We start from the raw sequence: 22775 nt of genomic DNA, 5'->3' as shown, positions 1-22775 counted from the left end.
TGCTGACGGCTCTTTGTGAAGTGTGGCTTTCCTAAGCAACACCCTCCAGTTCTGTACTTTCCCCTGGCGCGTCTCCCCCTCCAGGCAATGGATGGGCTCGGGTTTTCTGTGCTTCTCTCCTTGGGCCACACAGAAGTCCCCTGGAGGTCGTACTTGAATGCTTAGAACAAGGCCCATCTCCATGTGGCTGCCCACTGCCCGCCTTGCACCGTCTCAGAGGGACAATTTGGTAAAAATGCAAATTTCTGGGACTAGAATATTGACTCCAAATAAGTGAGGGAGGGACCCCAAAATGTGCATTTTCACCAGCCCATCCTGGTGAATCCAATGCATGCTAAGTTTGTGACATTGGCTTAGAAAATGGAAAGCAATGTTAATTTAAATGTGTGGTTACTGCTCTCTCCTCTCCTCTCCTCTCCTCTCCTCTCCTCTCCTCTCCTCTCCTCCCCTCCCCTCCCATCCCCCCCTCTCTCCACACACACACACACACACACACACGCATCAAACTTCTGGGATACAATTATACTTTAAAGTCCTTTCAAGATTTATTTAGAGGGAGGCTAAAGGTTGGGAGGGAGGAATACTGAGTGGAGCAGCAGTAAGACTCCATTTATTCCCTTGGAGATCCCATTGGCTACACATAGGACAGAACTAGATAATGATGGGAGAGAGAGAGAGAGAGGGAGAAGAAGGGAAAGAGTCTCTCTCTCTCTCTCTCTCTCTCTCTCTCTCTCTCTCTCTCATATCTTTTCCCATAAGGGCACTAATACCATTCATAAGGGCTCCACCCTCATAAACTAATTATCTCCCAAAGGCTCCACCTCCAAATAGCTTCACACTGGGATTAGGGTTTCAACATATTAAATTTGGGGGTGGGGGGAAGCTGGGACACAAACATTTAATCCATAAACGCTGTCTAGAACTGCTCTGTTCAAAATGGTAGCCGCTGGACACATGTGCCATTGAGCCCTTGAAATGTGGTTAGTCCAAAGGGAAATGTGCTATGTGAAATAGACAGCAGATTTTGAAGACTCAGTACCAAAAGGGGGGGAGGGGGGATATGAAAGCTCTCTGTAGTCGTTCTTAATATTGATTAGATGTTGAAATGGTATATTGAACTATAATGGGTTAAACAAAATGTATAGTCAAAACTATTTCACCTGTTTTTATTTTTATAAAAATGTAGACATTAAAGTATTTCTTTTGGACGGACCTGTTTTATGCCCTTGCACCTGCAGTCACTGGTTAAGGCCTTTCTAGCCTCCCCTGGAGCAGAAGTGGCTTCAGGAGCGAGGGAGGAAGGAAGAGCCCAGGTGCTTGGCTGGGGAATAGGAGCCCTGGGGGGTCCACGCGCAGGGGAGGGGGAGGGATGCACAGGGCCACGGAGTGGCATCTGCCACAACCTATGGGATCCTTGTCCCATGACTATGTGACATTTTCACTCACATGGGCTTCTTTTGAAACAAAATTTCACCATAAGCGATAATATTGTGGTATCTCGGGCTTGGTGTGCTAGGAATATTTGTTTCTAAGACACATTAAGATAAACGCAACTGTTAAAATAGAATCATATTCCTCTCTTGTCCCACCAATGGTGCCTAATTTGGAACATTCTGGCAAAAACCACTCTGTTAATTTTCAGCGAAGGAATTCTGTTAAAAGAGTAGTCAGTCATTCTCTGGTAAGTAGAGTTATAACATTCCTCCTCTGATTTTATGAAGCCATTTGAATGCTTACAATGTGTTACTTTGACACTTAATGCAATGTTTATGCAACAATCATAAAAATTAATTGTCTTCCTTCTCAAAACTATTTAAAACCCTCGTCCTTGGCCTGCCTTATTGACATGTGAACATTAAAGTGTGACTCGGTGACAATAATAATTTTACAACAATGAATAAGTGTCAAATTAATTATGTTAAAACAGTAATTTGTCTGCTTCCTTTCTAATATGTATAATTATTAATTTGGGGGAAGTGTGCAGAAAATATTAAGCATATTGTCAGAGTGGAGGTTCAACCTCTGAACTGATGTTTACTTTTTCTTCTGAAATGTATTGTTCGGGGGTTTCCTTTTTGTTAGGATCTGTTACTTGGTGCTCATAAGTTTTAGGGAAATTCCAGAAATGTCTTAGATTTCCAACCAGTGGTTAGGAGGTGTCAATGGCAATATTACCAGAACTTTCTGTTCATGCAAATGTGTTTTTTTGGGGGGTGGGTAGGGGGTAAGGGGAATAGGTGTTTTTTTGGGGGGGTCATGATTAGAATTGGATTATCTTCTAATTTCGTTTGTTTGCCAGGATATCTATGCAGCTAAAAATAAAAAGCACATATGATTCATTTCATTCTTTAAAGATGAACTTAAATATATCTCCTCAGAGAATCCCAATTTAGACTTAACATTTTTGGGTACTATTCTCTGCCATCATCTCAGATAGTATAAAGAGATGAATTCAACCTCTATTTTTTGGTCATTATACTTCGTTTCTCACTTTTACACAAATAATTTCTCATACGTATATTTCCCTGTGAAAGGGAGCCCTCAGTTTGTGGATGTACATCGGGGCTCTGGCAGGTGGAGGTGTAGCTCCCCACCTCCTCTCTACTGTAACGTGGCCGCATTCCCACAAATCATAGGACTCACCGTGTAGCTTGGGAAGCACAGGCAGTGAGAGCTGTCCAATGCGGCTGTTGGCGGGGTCTCAGGGCTTTCGCTAACCCGCCTCCCTTCGCAGGGCTCCGGTGGGTTTTGGCAAACCCCTCCTCTCTCTCCCGGGCGGGGACCTACCCCTGAGTGCTGAGCTCTTTCTCCCTCTCTCTTCTTCTTCCTCGTCCTTGGCCTCCACTTCCGCCCACATCTCTCTTTCTGGAAGGCAGGGTTGGAATGAGGGTGAGTCATGCAAGTGGAGGGGTGGATCTGTCCTTACTTACATTTTTGACATTTGTTCCTCATAGGTTTTGTTGTTGCATGATTTTTGATTTTTGACATTATTGCATTCCAATATTATTTATTTGGGTTACTGAGCTTTTTGGTATCACCTTAAAGTTCTAACTTGTCTCACCCTGGCCTGGCCCTGCTTCCAGCTCTTTCCTGAGAGTCTTGCCAGTCCCTGACATTTACTGAATCCGGGTAATGAGTATTAGGGGCATCCAACTGTCTGTGTTGATCTGTATTGTCTAGAGCTTTGAATTAAAAAACACAACTTTACAAATACGATACAAATGCATACGCATGCAATCAAGAAAGATTTGTTGTGTTGCTTTATATATGTTACATATACATTTAAGTATTCATTACAGCATTTTTTTCTTATATTACAATTTCTACATTTATAGCATTGTAAAATTTTGGAAAATACTTTTCTAAGTATAATGAAAAAGATTAAAGTTACCCTCATACGCCACCTTTCGGAGGATCACGGATGATATTTTACATATTTGTATCCCATGTTTCCTGTGTGTCGGTCTGTGTGTGTTTGTGAGACAATGTCAATCGGAAAGGGCATTGCCATGGGATTCGGGACCGCAAAACTTGGGATCATATTTTATAATCTATGCAATTGACCCCCCCATTTTTTGCTCCCTATATTATGTCCTTGAACATTCAGAAATAACTTCTTTTATGTTTAAGATGTTAGCTTTAGGGAATCCTGTTTGTGAGTGAATGTGCGCACCACGGTGTCGTACCATCGGGACCTCGTTGTGTTATATATCTTTATGCAACAAGAGATCATGGCTATTTTCCGAGGTCAGTGATAGTCTCTGATCTTCAGTGGTCGCCTGTGTCCCGGCGAATGACGATCGGTGAGTGTGAGGCTGGAGAATGTAGGCTTGAGCATCTTGACTGCCTGGCCCAATCCCTGCTCTGCTTCTTACTAGCCATGGATCGTGGGCAAGGTATCGGAACCACTCCTGTTTCTATTCCGTTCCCTGTCAAGGTAGAAAGTAACATGTCACAGGGTTGCTATGAAGCATACATGAACAGATGTCTGTTACGCCCTTGGAAGAAAGCCTAGCTGGTCATAAGTAATCAATAAAAGTGACATGTCATCAACAACAATGTAATCATTTAACCCTCTCTGACTAGATATTTAGGTTGTTTCCTGCTCTGCTTCTTAAGGTAGTGTTGTAAGCATCACCCTTTTCTTAGTTCAAGTCCTTAGAAGTGGAAATATTGGATTCAAAAGTGCAAATGTTGCCTGGTTGGTGTGGTTCAGTGGTTGAGCATCGACCTATGAACCAGGAGGTCACGTTTTGATTCCTGATCAGGGCACATGCCCGGGTTGCAGGCTCCATCCCCAGTGTGGGGCATGCAGGAGGCAGCCGATTGATGATTCTCTTTCATTATTGATGTCTCTCTCTCTTTCTCCCACTCCCTTTCTCTCTCTGAAATTAATAAAAACATATAAAAACAATGCAAATGTTCGCAAAGCTCATGCTATACAATGCTCTCTAGAAAGGTTGAGCCAATTTCTGTTTCCACCATCAGCTGAAGTATTTTAAATATCCCTTTTGTCAAGTTTGATGAGCATTGTTATTATTATTATTATTCATTTCTTCACCAGATATTTTCCTTTCCAAGTTCCTGATAGTCACACTTCTTTTGGCATTATCCCCCGAGACCTCATGTAGATGACATTTTTAATTCTTAGCTGAACTGGTGTATAGACAAAGTGAGTATTGTTTGAAGCAGCCTGCAGTCTTTTGTTTGAAAAGAGAAACAGACACAGGTAAAGAGGGAATGTGTTTTCTCTTCATCCTGCTCAGCACAATAACCATTAACAGGTTGTATGGCATCCTTCCGGACCCTTTAAATGATCATTTGTAAATAAGTGATTTACAGTAAATAACACGCGAGTTATTAAAATGCAAGCAGTGTTCAAGTATATCTATGAATACTTATTCATTTATAAATTATTCTTACTGAATGCAGAATGCTTTTGGCATTCAACACTATGTCACGCATAAACATTTACACTGTATATGCAGATCGGCTCAATTTTTCAAAATGGTTGCAAAGCATTCTCTAACAAAATTTATTAGCCATTCCCTATTGATGAGCCATTGTCTCCAATCTGTTAATGTTATAATTTGGTGCATCCAACATCTTCATACCTATATTTGTGTTTATTTGTATGTGGATAAATATCTTAATGTTCAGTTGTTGGGGTGATTCATTTAAAAATACGAATGCAGTCAGTAAACAAAGATAAAGTTAAGATTGGAGACAATACAGTTTTAATCTCTTTCCCCCATCGGTTGTCGGAGGTATTCTAGCATAAATAATAAATGGGCTTAATTAAAAACAAAAACGAACCACACAAAAGAACACTCCAGCCCAAATTTCAGTTTTAGAGTCTTATTTTAAAGGAGACAACGTAGAAATTCACAAACGTGGGTTTAAATGAGTGGAAAACACACCCCCTGGCCCCATTGTGTCCCGTTTTTCCTGGTTCTGCTGGGAACTTTAATTTTTAACTGTAACCTAAACCACCTTTAAAACAAATCACTTATTGCAAAGGTTTGCTCTGTCGTAATTGCCTGGTTATTTGGGTGATGGATACGTCATATCTGAAAACAAACTAGTTATGTTTTGAAATTTATTTCCACCTGCACTATCTAAACCGCCAAAGAGGCGCACACTGCATGGATAAATATGATAAAAAGGAAGATGGATTTAGAAGCACGGTGCTCAGGTTTAGTATTTAGTCATTTTTATTGCATTGTTGGGCCCACCATGTAAAAGAAGCCCAGCCGAGGAGCTGTTAATGGGTGTGGGATTTTAGCCTGTTCCCTTGTCCTGGGAAGGAGGTAATTCTAGCCCAGACGCTCTCGAATGCTTTACAAGTAATAGAAACCAAGTGGGAAAAGCATGTTTTATATTTAAAGGCTGACATCCTCCGAGAAAAAAATTAAAGATTCAGAATCCTCGGCTGTGATTCAGGACCTAAACACTTCCTGCTGCTTTCAGAGTGTCCAGGAGGCCCATAACCGCGCCTGGGCGGGAGGCGCCCGGGGCTGCTGCTCACTTAGGCCAGTTTATCAAACTAACGAGCTCCAGAGTGGTGCTATTTCCAGGCTCAAGTCCACCAGGGAGGGACGGAGAGAAAACAAAACCAAAATTCAGACAGAAGAGTAATCCTAAGGGCCGGCCTGACAGCGATTTATGAACTCAGATACACCAATTCCTACCCAGAGTGATATCCTTTGTGGAGGTTTCACTCTACAAATCTTACGCGGGCTCCTCCAGCCGGAGCGTTACAGATAAAGCACTGCGGTTTTTACACTGGGTGATGTTTATTGATCTAGACCTAACAGCAGTACCACTGTAGGGCTTTTCCCAAGAACATACTATTTGCAAATAATTGTGGGATTGGGAAGACTGTGTTTTCCTCTTGTTGGGTGCTTAGTGCTTCTTTTAAATCAACAGAAGGGGAAGGAAGTTTTAGAATTTATTTAGAGGATGTTGTTCTTTACGTTGGGATTCGACCGAAGGTAAGGTTGGGAGAAGAGAGTGAGTTTCTGTGTAATTTGTGTCATCTAAACAACCATGGCATTGGAACATGAAATACGGCATCAATAGACAATGAGGAAAGAAAATGGAACTTGTATACAAATGTGTATTCCTGAAAGGCTTTTGTTACCTATTATTTTCTAGCCGTGGAGGCAAAAATAAGGCACCTGTTGGATACACTTACACTGAGAGTAACATACCATATAACAGCGGTTCTCAGCCTGTGGGTCGTGACCCCTTTGGCCAGGGGTCCTCAAACTACGGCCCGAGCCACATGCAAATACAAATATTGTATTTGTTCCCGTTTTGTTTTTTTTACTTCAAAATAAGATATGTGCAGTGTGCATAGGAATTTGTTCATAGTTTTTTTTTTAAAACTATAGTCCGGCCCTCCAACGGTCTGAGGGACAGTGAACTGGCCCCCTGTTTAAAAAGTTTGAGGACCCCTGCTTTTGGCAGTCGAGCGACCCTCTCACAGGAGTCGCCTAAGACCATCCTGCATATCAGATATTTACATTATGATTCATAACAGTAACAACATTACAGTTATGAAGTAGCAACGAAAATAATCTTATGGTTGGGTCACAACATGAGGAACTGTATTTAAAGGGCCAGAAGGTTGAGAACCACTGCCATATAATTTAAAATGCTAAGTCCATCTTGCAGGTTTGCCTCATGCCACGCCGAATCATTTTGAAATTCAACTTGTGTTTAAAGGGATTATTCAAATATTGTCAATCAAACATTAAAAACAATTTCTCAGAGGTGACTTCTTATCTCTTGGTTTCATGTTTACAGCATAGCCACATATGAATTTTCGAGTTGTAAAGTTGTTTTAGCTTTATGCATTTGGGCTCTTGGTCTTCGTTTTCATTTTTTTCTTCTTTCCCTTTCTTATGCTCTTTGGGGCATATTTCACATATACTTCAGATGAAGCATGACAAAATTTTAATTTGTCCTACACGTTTTTCTTATTTTATGGTAGAAAAACAATCTGCTAATATTTCTTAACTGTTATATTTGTGCCCAAGAGAAGAAATTTTTCCTGGAATGGCATTAAAAAAAGAAAGAAAAGAAAAGAAAAAGAAAGTATTATGGATATAACTCCTGCACTCTGAGTTACATTTTAAAAAACTTTAACACATTATTATTTACATTAGTGTTTGAAGTATTTTCTCTTGAGGAACTATGCTTTTTGCATAATGACCTATGTTTCAAGAGCAACATTTTTGTAAATGATGATGGTAAAATTTATGTTCTTGGACCTTCAGGCCATGATTTATTCTATTCTGAACCTAAACAAGAGCATTCTTTCCCAACCGAATGGCCATCTATCCTGGCCATGTGATCTACTGTTTTTGCCTTAGAAAGGCATGATCGCCTGGTTCTGTTTTTGTTATCAGTAATTTCAAACATGACTCATGAGGCCCACGGATTTCCTCATGCTCAATGTACACGTATTTACTGACATTTTGACTGTCTATGGTTGGTACTGTTGGGAGGAGACCTTGGATTTAGTATAAATTAACACTTAAAGCCTAGGCTTGCAATTACTTATGCACATGGTGGGGCAAAAGCAGGCTTGCAGTTGTTCGTATGGAAAATAATACAACAATTATGAATAATAACACAAGAATAAACTCTGTGTTTTGCGTGCTCATATCTGTAAACTTACTTTGCCCGCCCTTCATTTTTTTACTATAACGCTGGAAATTAAGAGAAAGAAAAAATCACTCTGGGGAAGCAAAGGCTGCCCCCCCCCCGTCCGCACTTGAAATGTGTAGAGCAGGGCTTCCTGCAAAGACCAAGAAGAAGGTGATATTACCACTAGTTTGCATCTTACATTGTAGTTAACGGTTACCTTCCCCTCCACGCCCAGCATGTCCCCCACCCCTCATCCTTCTAACAGGAGCTTGAGTTATTTTTCAGAAATTATCTTTCCCTCCATGAGCATCGTCAGTCAAAATGTTCTGACTTCCCACTATAAAGGCCAGTGAGGTCCCCGCGGAAACTTCTCATCCCATTGCAGCCCAGCGTGGACAGTGACCCAAGGTCAGTGAATCGCCTGTCTCACCCTGGACTTGGAGTTGTGAGTGAACTGAATAGGAGATGGAAAGATGGGCCAAGGGCAATGGCCCCTGAAGGACGTTCTACGCTAGGTCCCACCTTGTTCCTGATCCGTGTTCATGCCTGATTTTGCAGATTTCCCATAAATTCTGGAGGCTCCCTAGTACCCTTCCAGGGGATTCCTTTCTTGCTTTTATTGGCCAGTACCATTTTCTGCTGCTTGTGGCCAAAGAACTCTGATAGTTTATGTTTTTATTTTCTTAAAAAAATTTGTTTAAAAAATCCTATCCTAAGGATATGCTTTTATTTTTATTGATTTGAGAGAGAGAGGAAGAGGGAGAGAGAGAGAGAGAGAGAGAGAGAGAGAGAGACATCAGTGGGAGAGATCTCGGTCCCCTCCCATCCATGCCCTGACCAGGAATTGAACCTGCAATGTTTTGGTGTACAGAATGATGTTCCAACCAACTGAGCCACCTGGCTGGGGCAAATATATGTTTCTTATTAACCATACTAGGGGCCCAGTGCACAAATTTGTGCACCTTGAAAGAAACTGTGGGCCATGAGCTTGTGGTGGGCACAGGGGTGGGTCTCAGCCCATCCTCTGCGCCCCTGTCTTGTCCCTCCCCCTCCCACTGCAGCCTCTAGTCCCCTGTCTGCTGGCAGCCCCGCTTCTGCCACCGCCACTCCCATGCACTGATGGTGCTGGCCCCGCTTGCCCTGCTGATGGTGCGGAGCTATTGGGGCCAGCACCAGCAGCGGGTACGAGTGGGGCCAGTGCCGTCAGCAGGCGTGAGCGGCGGCTGCTGCCCCAATCGCCCATCAGGAGCAGGGGGTGGTGGAGAAGCCCTCAGGGATGATTGGGGCCAGCAGCGGCTGCTCGTACTTGCTGACTGCGCTGAGTGATCAGGACCTGTGCTGGGCGCTGGCAGCGGGTGCGAGCGGTGGCTCTGGCGCTGGCAGCAGGTGCGAGCGCTGGGTGGGACCATGGCACACAGGAGCAAAGAATTTTCAGTAACCACCAGAGGCTTGTCCCAATGACAGCGATCAGCGCCCTGCCTTGGTCTGGCACCCCCGCTCACCTGCTCCACCATCCAGCTGCGGCTCATGCCTGTCATGATCCGTGCTCTGCCACCTGCTGCCGACACCCACCATGTTCTGCGCGCACCACCTGCTGGTCAGTGCATGTCATAGCGACCAGTTGTTCGGTTGTTTGGTTGTTCCGCTGTTTGGTCTTTTTGCATATTAGGGTTTTATATATAGAGATGGGAGTGGTGAGCAGGGATCACCATCCCCATTCTACAGACTGGGAACTGTGGGTTCAGAGAGGCCAAAGGACTTACCCAAAGTCTCACAGTGACTAAGTGACAGACGGTGATTTGTTTCCACCGTTTTGGTCTCTGTTTCAGAGGTATGTCTTCAAAGGTTATTTTCATTTATTTTGGTGGCAGAGCCTGGCTTAAATACCAAACAGCCCTGTGTTTGCGTCTTGGGCAATGGCTGCAACTCTCTGAGCTTTATTCCCTCACCTATGAATGGGGATGTTAATAATATTTACTCCAAGGACTGGTGTAAAGACCATGTAAGAGAATAATCTCAAAAGCACTTAGCCCACTGCTTGGCATGCAACCAGTGCTCAATAAACGTAATTCTGAAACGAGGAGTCACGACATGAAGTCCAGGATCTCTGGATGTTGTATGGAGAAGAAAACTATAGTCTCAGCAGCAGAAAGTTGGTGAGATGGAGGAGACCCCTCAGAACAGCAGCCCTGGTTGGACCGAGCCAGGATCGTGATCAGGTTGCTGGGCTGTTCCCAGAGCAGCTGCCTGCCTCTCCTGAGCCCTTCAGAAGCCACCGGTGTACACATCTGCTCGCTCTCACTCTGAGGGCCAAGGACAAATCAGCACAGATGTTCCCCTCAAAGATTTGTGATGGTCAACAAAGACCGCTGGGTCATGCTGGTGAGCGAGGAGATTCACTGCACTTTAAAGACTGTAAGAGGCACTGGGAGAGGTAGGCAGAGCAGAGGTCTCGAGTTTGAATCCTGACTCCACCCCTTACTGGGCAAGTCTGCGAGCTTTTCCCCACTGTGGGCTCCTGGCCTCGCTGTCCAATAGAAGTTTCAGTGATGCTGGGCATGGCCCACATCTGTATTGTTCACTATGGTAGCCGCTAGCCACGTGGGCGGTTGAGTTAGTGTACCTAAGGAATGGAATTGGTAATTGTATTAAGTTTTAATTAATTATAATCGAAATTAAAATAGTCACAAGTAGTTCACAGCTGCTGATTTGGAAATCTAAGCTCTAGAGGAAGAATAGGCCGGTGGTAGAAAACAAAGAAGCTCTACTCCCTTTGAGTGACGGAGTTTAAGTTCGTGAACCAGGGACATGTGGGTGTGGCCTCTGTTGCTGAGATTCTTGGGGAAGTGCATGCATTCAGATCATAGACCACGAGGCTGGGACAGAAACTGTGAGTAGAGAAGGGTGGGGAGCAGCCCCAGGAATAAGAAAAGAAGGGCCATAGATAATCATTAGGGTCTGCTATGGACTTAATGTTTGTCACCCCCAAATTCATATTTTGAAGCCCTCATCCCCCATGAGATGGTATTTGGCATGAATGTGTATAATATCAGAGATGTGCTTGCTAACTTTCCCCTCATCCACAATGAAATAAATGTGTAACTGGCCGAGTGTAGAGTCATCCTTTATGCCACCTGAGTTCAGACACTTCACTACTAAGTGGTTTACGTACCTACTAGTGGCCCAGTGCATGAAATTTGTGCACATTAAAGGGAATTAGAGGAAATATTTTAATATTGCTACTTGCCCTTTCTCTATAATAGAAGTGTCAGAGATGAAAAAAATTAGTAAAATGTATATGAAATCTTCCTCCTGTGAGAGTCTGCGGCACGCTATGGGACCCAGAGTCAAATCCCCGCCCACCCTCGTGCACCTTGAAATTGTGCGAGACCCAGACCCGGTTGGCACCACCCCCATCAAGCACCACCAGGTGGGGTGCGCAGCCTCAGGTCCCCCATCAAGCTCCACTGGGTGGGGGGCACAGCCTCAGGTTCCCCAGCACACCCTGAGGTCCCCCAGCAAACCCTCAGGTCTCCCGGCCCAGTGCTGGGGCAGGGGGAATGGCCTCAGGTCCCCTGGCCCGGGGCAGGGGGTGTGGCCTCAGGTCCCCCATCAAGCCCCGCTGGGCGGGGGGCACAGCCTCAGGTCCCCCACCCTGGCCTGGTGCCACACAGACTCAGGTTCCTGCTGATCACTCATTATGGCTCATTATGGGAACCCCGCCTCTGCTGTGGGCACAGCCATCTTGTGTTACAGAAGCCCTGCCTCTGCTGTGGGCGCAGCTGTCTTATGACAGCATGATGGAGTGGGGGTCAATTTGCATATTACCTCTTTATTATATAGGATTTGTCACCCCTGGGTGGTTCAGGTCTCTAAACTCACAACCGTGTAGCGCCTTCCATAGGAAAGGTGGCAAATACAGGGTGACCAGAGTCCCCGTTTGCCCAGGACTTGTCGCTGCAGGGTCCACTGCCTGGAACCCCTCATTCCTGGGCAGACCAGGAGAGCTGGTCACCCTCTGGCTGGCACACTCATAACTTACAGCCACTCTCTTTTTAGAGCTGGCCCAGTTAGTCCACAGATGTTGGGCCACGGTAGCCATGGAAAGAAGGCACCAAATAAAAGCCACCCTAGACGTGGAAGTAGAACCTTGGGTATATCAACCGACTACTGCTCAATCACTACTTCATTCGGGTCTCCCCAGTAGCAGACCCTGAGATACAGATTCGAAAGCAAGTAGATAATTTGGGAGGGACCTCAGGAAACATGGGAAGACGTGGGGCCGTGAGACGAGGCTTGAGAGCAGCCAATAAAGGATGTCCTATGGAGGAAGTCACCACTGTAACCGGACCTCACTGGGGTGGAGCTGGAGCCGCGTGGACCGCTGCCCCCACGCAGCCTGGGCGAGGCATGTTCCCTCTGGGGTTTTATTTTCTCCAATCATCGGGAAGTGGGATTTCCTAACCTGTGGGCAGTGACCCCTGGCAGTGTGGGAGGTGGCTTCAGTGTTTCCTGGACACAAGAACACTGACTCGCAGTGAGAAAGGGCTTCCTGATTCTTGTTTGTCCAGAAACAAGATGCGAACATCTCCACGGGGGTGGAGGGGTGGAGGGCTGGGGGATGGTAGGTGAGAGGAGGAGGGGGTGGGGCTACTTTCTCCTGGACACCCCTCTCTTCTTGCAGTCTTCCCCCCCTGTTTTTTTTTAAATAAAAGAGAGCAGGCCTCAATCTCAATGCAAACCACAGTTTCTAGAATGTAATACTACCATTTTATTTATTTTTATGGTTAGTTTCTATTTACAACATGCAATCTTGGTCTTTATTTAAATCAGCGGTTCTCAACCTGTGGGTCGTGCGACCCCTTTGGTGGTCGAACGACCCTTTCACAGGGGTCGCCTAAGACCATCCTGCATATCAGATATTTACATTACGATTCATAACAGTAGCAACATTACAGTTATGAAGTAGCAACGAAAATAATTTTATGGTTGGGTCACAACATGAGGAACTGTATTTAAAGGGCCAGAAGTTTGAGAACCACTGACAAAAGTCATGCTAATTAACAACAAACATTAGGTAGATTAGCTGTGCAGATGGGATATTAATATGGCAAAAGTCATGAAGGTGAGATATTGACTAAGACAAACCCTAAATGTCCTCCTACTTCAGGCGTTTATGTTTCTGTGCTGCTTAGTGAACCTTGTTTTGGTGGAACTCCTACTGTTGACCTTCTCAATCAGAGGTTTAACCTTCTCACCGTTCTGGGGTTTTAGAAGCCTTTTCCTTTCACTTGTGTGGTGTGTTAGACCAGGAGAAACTGTGATGAATGACTGGATAAAGATCGCCAGTTCTGGGAATTTTTCTGAAATATCCCTTACCATTGTCTGCGTCAGGCCACGAGACGGCATCAGATTTGCACTGAAGCTCAAAGAAGAGCAGCGTTTGAGAGGGACAACGGTGTCCCCACCTTCTATGCATTTGGAATCATGCCTATATTCAGTTTTCTGAACAAAGGAGGGCACTATAAGAAGAAAAAGTGATGGTGTTTTCAAGCCTTGCTGGGCTTTGAGAAGAAAAAGGTACTTTAAAGACAAAGCAATTGCATTTAATTTAGTAGTTGAAAGGAACATTAAAAAATGCAATGGCTTTTTTTTTTTTTTTACAAAAAAGAATGCTGGGATCTGAAGCAATCTATTCTAAGCAAAGTCTGTTTTATGAACAGCAAGTCTGCATGCAACATTTTCTGCAAATAGGTCAAATTCTGAGTATTTTGTATAAACACGACATCCCACTAGAGGGCGGTCTTTAGTTGTATATTTAACATTTTCTTCCTGTTTGTAAAAATAATAATAAAAAAAATGACTATAGGGCTATGAATTCTGATACAATGTTGGTTGAGCATGTTATGAAATTTTCTCCCAGACCTTGTTTTATTTTCAGCTTATATGTGTGAAATTCGACTTTAAGAAGTATAACATGATCCCGAATCCTTCAATATGTATCAAATCCCCACGGTATTGTGGCATGCCAGAAACCAAAGACATAAGTTTAAATTATTGTAATCCCATAGGCCTTTTCACTATTGTTTCTCCCTATATGTTACTTCACAAAGAAAATGTATTGTAAATACTAATCTCGTCTCCTAAGATCTTTTGCGAAAAGACAAAGAGAACCGGTGGGGGGTTCTGCAGGTGTTCCCAGAGCGATTTTTTTGCTTAAAACCATTCCCAGGATGTCTGTTTAATTTGTTTTTCAGGATTTTAGTCATTTAGCTTGTATTGTCTTAGATCCCCAGTAACATGGCCTGCTTCTCTTTTCTCTGGTTCCAGTTTTTCTAGGTTCTTTACCTTTCTCTTTGGATTTGGGCTCCTCAGACTACCCTGCATGAGAGGCTGGTGTTCTTGGAACCGCTTTTAAAAATAAATTATGACTTTCCCCCCACTTTTCAAAAAAAAAAAAAAGAAATTAGTCAATAGGAGTTTCTCGGTTTAAGTTATTTCACTGCATGGCATTTTTCTTAAATGGTTACAGTGTAAGGCAGTGGTTCTCAACCTTGGCTGCGCATTAGAATCAGCTGGGAATCTTTTTAAAATCCTGATTTCTGGGCCTCATCCTCCGGAAATTCTGTTTCTTTGTTACTAATGTTGTGGCCTCACCCCATAACAAAGAAACAGAATTTCCGGAGGATGAGGCCCAGAAATCAGGATTTTAAAAAGATTCCCAGCTGATTCTAATGTGCAGCCAAGGTTGAGAACCACTGGTGTAAGCTATAGTTTAATAGGATAGGGATGTGATGCAGACATGCAAATTTTAGTTACTTAAAGTATCATAAACTGATTTCCATGGTGTTTTAGAAAAGTCTTCATCCGAACATGTTTGGGAATTCTGACAATGCCCTGGAATTACAATTCTTTTTAATGTTTATAATTAAACATATAACAGAAACATGCCTTCAGATGCAAACGATAAACGTAATATAATTTTTAACACACAGGTAAACACGACGGGCCCTCCTTATCCCTTCCCGAAACCCTCCTCCTTCCCCAGAAGTAGTCGCTGTTCACGTGTAAATGTGCGGATTTCAGACATTTTCATGCACAGTTTAAAAGGAACAGTTAGCTTGTGGACTCACAGCCCATGGATGGACAGACTGCCTTTTCTAGTTAACAATGTGTCTTGGCAAGCTTTCCGTCTTACTACCGCTGACCTTCTCAATCAGCTGTTACATCTACCTCACTCTACACCACGGGAGGATATGTCATCGTCTACATGAATGCTCTTTCATTACCTTTTCCAGAGCTGGAGGTTGAATCCAATTTTTAAAACATTTCCAACAGCCTGCAGAACACCTTCGCATACACACCGTTGGTTGGTGCCCATGCTGGTGGGTCTGCAGCATGGACCTCTGGGGGGTCTCTAGTCACAGAGCAAGTTTTACATTAAAAATAAATCCTCAACCGAGGGTATGTTTCTATTGATTTTTAGAGAGAGAGGAAGGGGGAGAGAATCATTGATCGGTTGCCTCCTGTACGCGCCCGATTGGGGATTAAACCTGCAACCTTTCGGTGTACGGGATGATGTTCCAGTCACCTGAGCCACCCGGCCAGGGCAAGTTTTACATGTTTAGTTGTCAACACTTCCACCCTCAGAACATAGTCCCCCACTTCTCCCACTCAGGAGTCACCTAATGGAGTCTGACCGGGAGACGGCCACGGAAGTACCTGGGAGGACCACCGGGCTTCGTGAGAACGTGGGGAAGCTGCTGAGCCTCCGCGAGTGGGTTCTGTGAACACCCGAGGCCTCTGGTTCCTCAGGAATGTGGCTCGGTCTAAGCTGCTTCGATTTCTGAGAGAAGAGGGCATTGGGGACCGTTGTTCGGATAAGGTGAACGTTCCTGGGTTAGGAGAAGAAGAGAAGTCTGTCTGTGAGCATTTGTTGGGTGCCTGATTTGTGTAAGCCATGGTGTCGGTCATGGTTTGGAATAAAAATAAGATCAGTTAAATGGAGTCTGTGCTCACAGTGAGTGCCGCCATAGCAGAGCGGGGTGAGGGCACAACTCAATCCAATTCCGGGCCTGACAAACCACAGAGAGTGGACAGAAGAAAGGATGGAGGGGGAGGGAGAGGGAGAGGGGGAGGGAGGAAGGGAGAGAGGGAGGGAGGGAGGGAGAGAGGCCACCCAGCTGTGGAGTATTAGGGAAGGTTCCTGAAGGAGGTGGCATACCTGAGGGGCCCTGAAAGATGGGGGAACCTTCCACAGGGGATGGTGAAGGGTAGTTAAGGTAGACGAAACAGGATAAACTACTATTTAAAAACAACATGCATGCATGTGGTAGAAAATTTAGAAAACATACACGCTTTACAAAAATCCCATTAATTTGACCTCCTGAGGACAATCACAGCTAAAAGTTGATGTATTTCCTTTGGGTAATTTTTCTAATCGTGCTCTGTCAGAGGGTTCCCCTGGTCCCAGCTGTGGGGTCCATAGTGCGAGGGGCTCAGGACAGAGGGGGCACAGCAGCCTTCCCGACCTGGGAAGGGCCTGCCGGCCTGTTAAAGGAGCTCTGGTGGCTGCCACTGGAATCTGCACCCTCTCTTCTCAAGCCCGGCCTTTGGGATACACAGTGGGCTGGTCGTGGGCTGGTCGCCGATGCTGAGAGGCACCCTCCAGTGCAGCAAAGAGAAAGTCAAGCAAGTTGAATGTGCTCATCCAAACATCATTACCTGTCAAGACGTCAGTCAACACCACTGGGCAGTTTTCTCCACAGGCTCCGTCATCCCAGCGCAGGGATGGTGGCAAGGGGTGGTTGGAAGAAATCCAGGTTAAGGGAGAAGTTTCTCTGCGTTCGCTAAGCAAACATTTTTTAAAAGCACATTGTAAGCACCAGGAAGACGGAGACCATACCTGTTTTAGGCTGCAGGTCTCCCAACCTGGGGAAAGACATCCTTCCTACAAGAATGGACAAGTGTCTCCTTCTAAATGCAGTGAGAAAGAAGCAGAGACAATTGCATGAGTTCTTCTCAGAGAGGGTTTGAAACTTCAGATGGTGCAGCACAGGAGCCCTCCCTTCTTTTCAGGGGATAGTTTCAAGCCCCCTGGTGGATGCCTGGAACCAGGTACCCAGAGATTACCAGCAACTGATAATAAAATAGAACAATTATAACAATGTCCTGTAATGAAAGTTACGTGAGCGTGATCTCATCTCTCTCTCAGCATATCTTCCTGTTCTGTGCTCACCCTCCTTGTAGCGATGTGACATAATAAAATGCCTGCTTAGTTGGAGAACTTGCACTTTTCTACACAAAGGAAGCACTTTACGGGCTTCTCTTGGGCACAGCGAGTTGCCAGCATCACTAGTCTTGCGCTTTGGGGCTGTTATTAGGCAAGCACCTGGGTGCTGCACTTGTCAGTCCCATAGAGACGGCTGCTACGCGGGCTGATGGTTGAGGCGCTGGGGGAGCAGGCGGGGGCGTGGGATCCATGGGGAGCGACCATCTACAGCATGGAGACGTTGGATAAGGGATGATTTCCCTCCCCAGCAGGTTGGAGCTGGATTGGAGAGGTTTCATCAGGCTACTCAGAATGGTGAGCAAAGTAAACATATGAATCATTTATTTCTGGAATTTTCCATTTAATATTTTTGGACAGCAGTGACCGAGGGTAATTGAAACTGCAGAAAGCAAAACCATGGATAAGGGAGACCACTGTATCTTTTAAGCACACTTTTATATATATATGTATATATATATATATATATATATATATATATAAAATTTTATTTTTTACAGAGAGGAAGGGAGAGGGTTAGAGAGTCAGATACATCAATGAGAGAGAAACATTCATCAGCTGCCTCCTGCACACCCCCCCACTGGGGATGTGCCCGCAACCAAGGTACATGCCCTTGACTGGAATCGAACCTGGGACCTTTCAGTCTGCAGGCCGACTTTCTAGCCGCTGAGCCAAACCAGCCAGGGCTAAGCACACATTTTTGTTGTTAATCCTCACCTGAGGATATTTTTCCATTGATTTTTAGAGAGAGTAGAAGGGATGAAGGAAAAGGGAGGAAAGAGAGAGAGAGAGAGAAAGAAACATCCATGTGAGAGACATAGATCGCCTCCTGCACCCACTCGGACTGAGCTGGGAATGAACCTGCAACCCAGGTACATGCCCTTGACTGGGAATCAGACCCGTGATCCTTTGTGTGTGGGTCAACGCTCTAACCACTGAGCAACACCAGCGAGGGCTAAGCATAATTTTAATGGAGTGTAGCTGGATCAGCAGGGTTTTGACAGGCAGAAGTGGGGGAAAGCACCTCAGAGAGAGGTAGCAGCAGGCATAAAAGTGGGTGATGGGTGTATTGGGGGTGGGAGGGCTCTGAATTGCCTGGATTCAGCAGCACAGATGGAAGCTTCTGACAATCCAAAGGTATTGTAATCTGTAGATCAGGCCTTCAAGGGTTGTGGCGCACCCTCGCCATACCTATCACACGCTGCCTCGGCCGGGGAGGTGCGCCACGTCTCAAGTCCCAGTTGTCCACCATGAAGGCTCATCCTCCCAGCCTCCTCGGCGGCCCGGGCACAGCCACAGGCAGACACCACGGCAGCTCCTGAGACCCTGCTGACGAGAAGAAGCAGGCGCCACTTGGAATCCGCTCTGCTGAGTGAAGGGGGCGCTCCACCCAGGTTTGGAGGCAGCAGCTGCAGGGGCTGGAGGAGGGTGTCCCGAGGCCACGGGGACGGAGCTGGTGCAGGCTGCAGGGTATGAGTCCAGAAGGGTGTCCTCGGGGGCATCTCTGCAGTGCCAGTGCCGGCACCCTCCTGGCTGAGCCGCTGCCAAGCTGGGTTCCCTGTGCCCCGTGAAGATTCTCTGACCATGAGATATCCTTTAGTCAACCCTTTTCCACTCAAAAGAACCAGAGATGGCTTCTGTTACCACTCAGCACCGGGCTTTAGAATAAGTGCATTGGAGGAGCATGGGAGGAAGGGCTGAGAGGTATTTGTAATGTAGTTTGACACTGAGAGAATGTCTATGTCAGTGGTTGGCAAACTGTGGCTCGCGAGCCACATGCGGCTCTTTGGCCCCTTCAGTGTGGCTCTTCCACAAAATACCAACCTTTCCACAAAATACTGACTTCTGCCCATGGGCCACGAAGTTTCAATCGCACTGTATGTGCGCGCCTGCACGTGGTATTTTGTGGAAGAGCCACACTCAAGGGGCCAAAGAGCCGCATGTGGCTCTCGAGCCGAAGTTTGCTGACCATGGGTTTAGGCCATCTATAATAATAAAAGCGTAATATGCTAATTAAACTGGACGTCCTTCCGGACAACCTTCCGGATGAAGCTGGGGCTGCGAGGGAAGCCGGTGCCACCAGCTGGGAGACGGAAGGCCTACTCTTGCATGAATTTCGTGCATCGGGCCTCTAGTTGACTATAATAATAACATTTAATTTCTTAGACTCCTCATAGAACAACACGGTAAGCCTATGAAAAATTATGCATCCTCAGAAATAACCAAATTGCAAATGAAATCAGATATTCTTTTTATTTCAGAGAGTTGGAAAGGGGTTAAAAGAAAACGCCCGGTGCTGGTACAGACGTGGGAAGTAGACACTTGAGATTCCGAGGGTCTAAACTTCCTGAGCGTGCGTCTGGCTCTAACTTCCTATGTCCATGCGCCTTGATCCCGCACTTTCACTTCCAGGAGTTTATCTGGGGAAATAACTGGGTAGGCACACAGGACAGGCGACAGATGGAGATAAAGACGTCAGCTTTATTACCGATGAAAGTGTTTTTGGAGGATGTGGTGTGGGAGTGCATGCCCTGGCCACAGCCCACCCAGGGAAAAGTTACACTTGTCAAAGGTTGATGCCTCAAAGATTGCAGGGTTCTGGGGCGGAGAAGAAGGGGAACACATCGTGACTAGCACTTTAATAATTAGCTCCCCCCCATGCCCCCCGAAATCAAGCAGTGTGGACCCAAAGCCACCACTCATCCATCACTTACCGCCCTCCTCTGTGGGTGTTACTGTGATCGTGGTTCCCAGGAGAAAATGAGGGGTAGAGAATACGTGTTCCCAGCCCCTCGCATTATCATGTGATTTCATTTTTGTTTTAAAAATGTGTGTAGGTTGTGTAAATGGATATAGAAATAAGCTTGAGGTGGATATGCAATAAGTAGTTTTCCCTGTGGGTGGGGGCTTTGAGGAGGATTTTCAGTTTTTTCTGTATGATTTGACTTGGAAAAGCAAACAGTAATTATTTTTCATGGGGGAAAACGGACATATATTTCTTTGAGAAAATGAAGTTTCTGTTCAGACTGTGTGTAATTCATACTTTGTGTAAATGGCATTTAATCATGCACAAGTGCGTTTTATAGTTAGCGAAACACTGACCAGCCACAGGGGCAGGGCCCGCGATGAGAGCGTGACTGGGCCCCTTCCTGTGTTCTCTGACGTCCCTTCATTGCTTGGAGGTAGAGCAGGTCTCGTCTCTGCCCTCCCTCCATCCCCTGTCAAACCGTCTTTATTAAAACCCATTCCTCATGTTTTCATTGTGCCTTGAGTGAGAAGTCGTTCTCAGTACGTTAATTTACTGTGTGAAGACATGAGTTACAGGTCGGTATCAGGATTGAAAATAAAGTTGTTTACGAATAATTACTCTTTGGGGGGACCTAACGGCAGTGAGTCTGGAGTCTGGTAAAGCTGCACCCTGATTTTGCTGGGGTAGGGGGCTGTCTCAGATTTGGTTCAGCTGCGTTGAAACAAAAACTAAGAAAAAAGGGCAAAGGATTGGTGTAAGAGGAATATGTTCTCTTTAATGTTTTTTAAATTTGTATTGTTGACGGTATTACAGATGTCCTCCGTTGCTTTAACTCTGTGTTTTCCCTGTGCAATCAGCTTGCATTTTGCGTTTAAGACTAAAGACGAACCGATTTAAACTCATGCCTGGAAAACCCGTGAGCTTTAGGAGGTAAAGTCAAGGAGGACTGTATCGCTTGCTTCCAGAATTTCAATGTCAAAACCTGCTCCTTTTCTCTCCACCGTCATCTATACTGAAGTCCCACCTGCTTCCAGGCGCCTGGGAGATGATGCTAGCTGTCTATCCAGTATCTGTTGTCTTTGCTTCCTTGCTCGCAGAACCCCAGCTTTGTTCAAGCAAACAATGTGTCCAGATAAAATGCATGTGAGCAGGGGTGGCCATCTGACACAGTTCCAGATCTTTCCATAAAACTTCTATTTGTCTGATGCGTTATAGTCCCTTCCTACCTCCCCCGTTGTCCCTGGCCTTTAAAAAATATTTTTATTTTTTTGTTAATCCTCACCAGAGGATATTTTTTTTCCATTGATTTTTAGAGAGAGAGTAGATGGGAGGAAGGTGGGGGAGGGGAGAGAGAGAGAGAGAGAGAAAGAGAGAGAGAGAGAGAGAGAGAGAGAGAGAGACATCGATAGGTTGCCTCCCACACCCACCCCAACCAGGTCCAGGGATTGAACCTGAAACAGAAGTACAGTACCCTTGACCAGGCATCAAACCCAAGACTCTTTGGTCTGCAGGCCGACGCTCTAACCATGTGCAAACCGGCCAGGGCTCCCTTGCCTTTCTCATTCTTTCCACCTGGAATACAGATGTGAGGCCTGGGGATAAGCAGCTATCCTGTGACCATGGGGACCAATGTGTTTCATGCCGAGGGTAATGAGCAGAAAGAAGGAAGGCCTGAGCCGTAGACGGCTTCATTGACCAGCCCCCCTCACCCTCTGGACTTCCTGTTGTGGAAGACAAACAAATCTCTACTTTTTAAGCCACTGGCTTAGGGCTTTCTAATATTTGCAGCCAAAGCATGATTTTTTTTTTTTTAAATTGAGGTGACGTTCACATTTTGTGAAATTAACCACTTTAAAGTGAATTCAATTCCATGACATTTCGTGCATTCAAAGTGTTATGCAACCACCTCTATGTAGTTCCAAAATATTTTTATCACCCTAAAGCCAAAAGAACTCTTAACTGACATAGGTGTTAGGCCAACATTATCGTACTGAATTCTCTCAACAGTCCTAGTACAGTGGGCATTTTCCATCGCGTGTGAATTCTTCCTCGTTCTGGGAGCAGCATGTAACTTCCCTCCAGAGAGCAGCCTCCTCCCACGGTCAGGCCACGTGATATGAGCAGCAGCGACACCTGTGCGTCTCCGTTAGGGGCGTGGGAATAACCATGGTATCACTGAGGGGTTAGAGGTGGGCAAATGAGGCAATCTGGGCCAGTGTTTGAAGAGGGGTGTTCCATGTTTCATTAGAAAGTTTCTAAGCAGGAGCAGCTGGCCACCACCTGGTGACCACATGGAGCTGGCCAACCCAAGAGTGAAGCCAGCGAGTGGGGAGCAGGGCAAAGAAACAGGGGTACCAGGTCCTGATGAGACTCTTGGGCCCCCAAATCAGACTGGATAGAAACCAGCTCTACCTTCAAAATGTGAAGAAGTGGACTCAGTTAGTCTCCATTTTCTTTCTTAAGCCCATTTGAATGGGACTTTCTATCACAACGAGAGAGCACTGCTTCTTATCGGAGCAGCGTCTTGTCCCCATTTCAGATGTGGGACTTGAGCTCCAGGATTATATGATTTCCCCGAGA

The sequence above is a fragment of the Myotis yumanensis genome, unplaced genomic scaffold (assembly GCF_028538775.1).
Source record: "Myotis yumanensis isolate MYYU_CA2020_CCGP unplaced genomic scaffold, mMyoYum1.0.hap1 SCAF_7, whole genome shotgun sequence".
NCBI lineage: Eukaryota > Metazoa > Chordata > Mammalia > Chiroptera > Vespertilionidae > Myotis > Myotis yumanensis.
Note: the sequence above shows the minus strand (reverse complement) of the source record.